We start from the raw sequence: 2,409 nt of genomic DNA on the forward strand, positions 1-2,409 counted from the left end.
AATGTTAGATAGTTGAAGGTGTTTTTATATTTGTCTCACTATACGGGTTCATTTTGATTGTTTTAATGTGTTCATTTCATATAAGCAGCTGGAATATTCAGGGTCTCCACTCCTCAACCTTTGACCTGAAGAGTGGAAACCCTGAATTCAAGAAATCTATCAAAGACATTGATCAAAATGATCTGCTCACTCACTGTCCTCCAGGATATAATGACGTCATGGTGCCCTCTATAAAATAAAAAAACATACTGAAGGGGGGATCTTGGTGTGGTATAAAGGAGATCTTTGCTGTCAGATCTCACCAGTAAAACATTTTTGAAACTCTTCATCTATAAATTGCCTATTTCCAGGGCCAGGGAAACATGCTTCTAACTGGAGATCTGAATGGATGAACAGGAACTGAACCTGATGTCATTGACCCACAGGGCAACAACCATGTGTTTGGTCAGTTTATCCTGTTTACCAAACCAACTATCACCCATCAGAACAACTTTGACTCTGTAATAAACCAAAGTGTCAGGGAGGCAGTGCATCTGTCAGGCCTTAGACCTGTACATAGTTAATGGTAGGTTCACATACTCCTCAGCTCGTGGGTCCAGTGTAGTAGACTATACAGTCACTGACATGGACCCCTCCGCTATCAGTGCATTCACTGTCAGACAGCAATCCCCCCTTTCAGACCACAACCAAATAAAAGTGTTCTTTAAACTCTCGGATCAAATGAGAGACATAAAAGGAACCCAGTAAACTGTACAAATTAAATCCTACTTACAGATGGGCCCCAGATAGAGGAGACAAATTCATCCTGATCTGATGAATGACATATCAATACGACCAAAATCAATACCAGCCCCTACCAGAGAGGGTTTAAACAAGGCCCTTGATGGTATCAATATGATATTTCATAAGGAAGCTATTAAAGCTGACTGTATAAAACAAAAATGGAAGCCTGTTAAAAAGGCAAAATGCTGACAAATGGTTTAATCAAGAATGCAAGTCGATCAGAAAAGACCTGAGAACAACAGCAAATGAAAAACATCCCACCAAACAACCCGGCCTTACGCATTAGGAACAATGAAACTTTTAGCAAATAAAAACATACATCTAGGAACACAAACAAAATAAAATAAACCCACATGAAACTTGAAGATATTGCGAACGCTATTAACATCAGTTCTGGGATATGTGTCACAACTTTAACACAAAGCAACCACAAGCATTACCCATCCAAAACATCTTAAAAATCTCTACAAAGAAATACCAATAAATCTAATTAATTCAGATTAATGTATTATAAAAGAAAAACTCCAAACATTAGAAGAAACAATTAAAGACAATTAAACCCTCTTGATTTCCCAAACTGAACCGACCACACAGACAAAATCTCTCCGGTCAAGGAACGCTTGTGGTCCAGACAGCTTTAAAAATGAAATGTTGAAATGCAGCAGTCCAGAGACGCAGGGTGCAGTGTTGAAGTTGTTCAATATCGTATTAGAGTCAGGATGTTTTCCTGACATCTGGTGGAAAGGGCTCATTTCCCCCCTTCATGGGACTGGGGACAAATCAGACACTGGTAACTACTGTGATGTCCATCCAGTGGAAAAATCAAATGTGCTTCCTCCCAAAACACCAACCACGTATGCACCCTTCACACTTTGATTAAACACGTACACCAAACAAATGCGGTAAGATATTCACTTGTTTTATTGACTTTATCTGGTATTAAGGGCTCTATTACAGACTCAAAGTGTATGATCTGGGTAAATCAATGTATTTGCTCTTAAAATCGGAGACAAACAAACTGAGTTCTTCACCCAGAGAAGATGTGTTCATCGGGGTTTTAGTCAGACTTTACTGAATGTGTATATAAATGAAGTTGAGAAGTGAAGTCTCTGTTTTATGCTGATGATCTACTGTCTCCTACTGAACCAGAACTACAGCAACAGCTGGACAGACAGTGCTTTCAGAACTGGGCTCTGGCAGCAAATACGAAGAAAACTAATGTCATGATTTTTCCAAAGAATAAATATCAGTTTGTCATAAATAATCATATCATTCAACATAGTATGAGTTATTGCTGCTTTGGTATAAACATAACAGCATCAGGGAGTTTCAACATGGCAGCGAATGCACTACAAGAAGGTTTAACCCCTTAACATCCATCCTTTTTATAGAATTTTCACCTATTTGGCCTACCCAAATGGAAAAGCTTATAACAGAAGAACTGTGATGAATGTATTAGACTTCATTTGGCATCTTCTAGTTTCTGGAAATGTGTTTGTTTAGCATACGGCTAAAACACAAATAAAACTACATCAGTTCAAATAAGACTCAAAAAAAGTGTTTTTGGTCCTCGTCTATAATGAGTCATATATCAATAACAATAATTAGGACAGAACTATGCAGAAC

Source organism: Thunnus maccoyii, chromosome 3 (genome assembly GCF_910596095.1).
Source record: "Thunnus maccoyii chromosome 3, fThuMac1.1, whole genome shotgun sequence".
NCBI classification, from domain to species: domain Eukaryota; kingdom Metazoa; phylum Chordata; class Actinopteri; order Scombriformes; family Scombridae; genus Thunnus; species Thunnus maccoyii.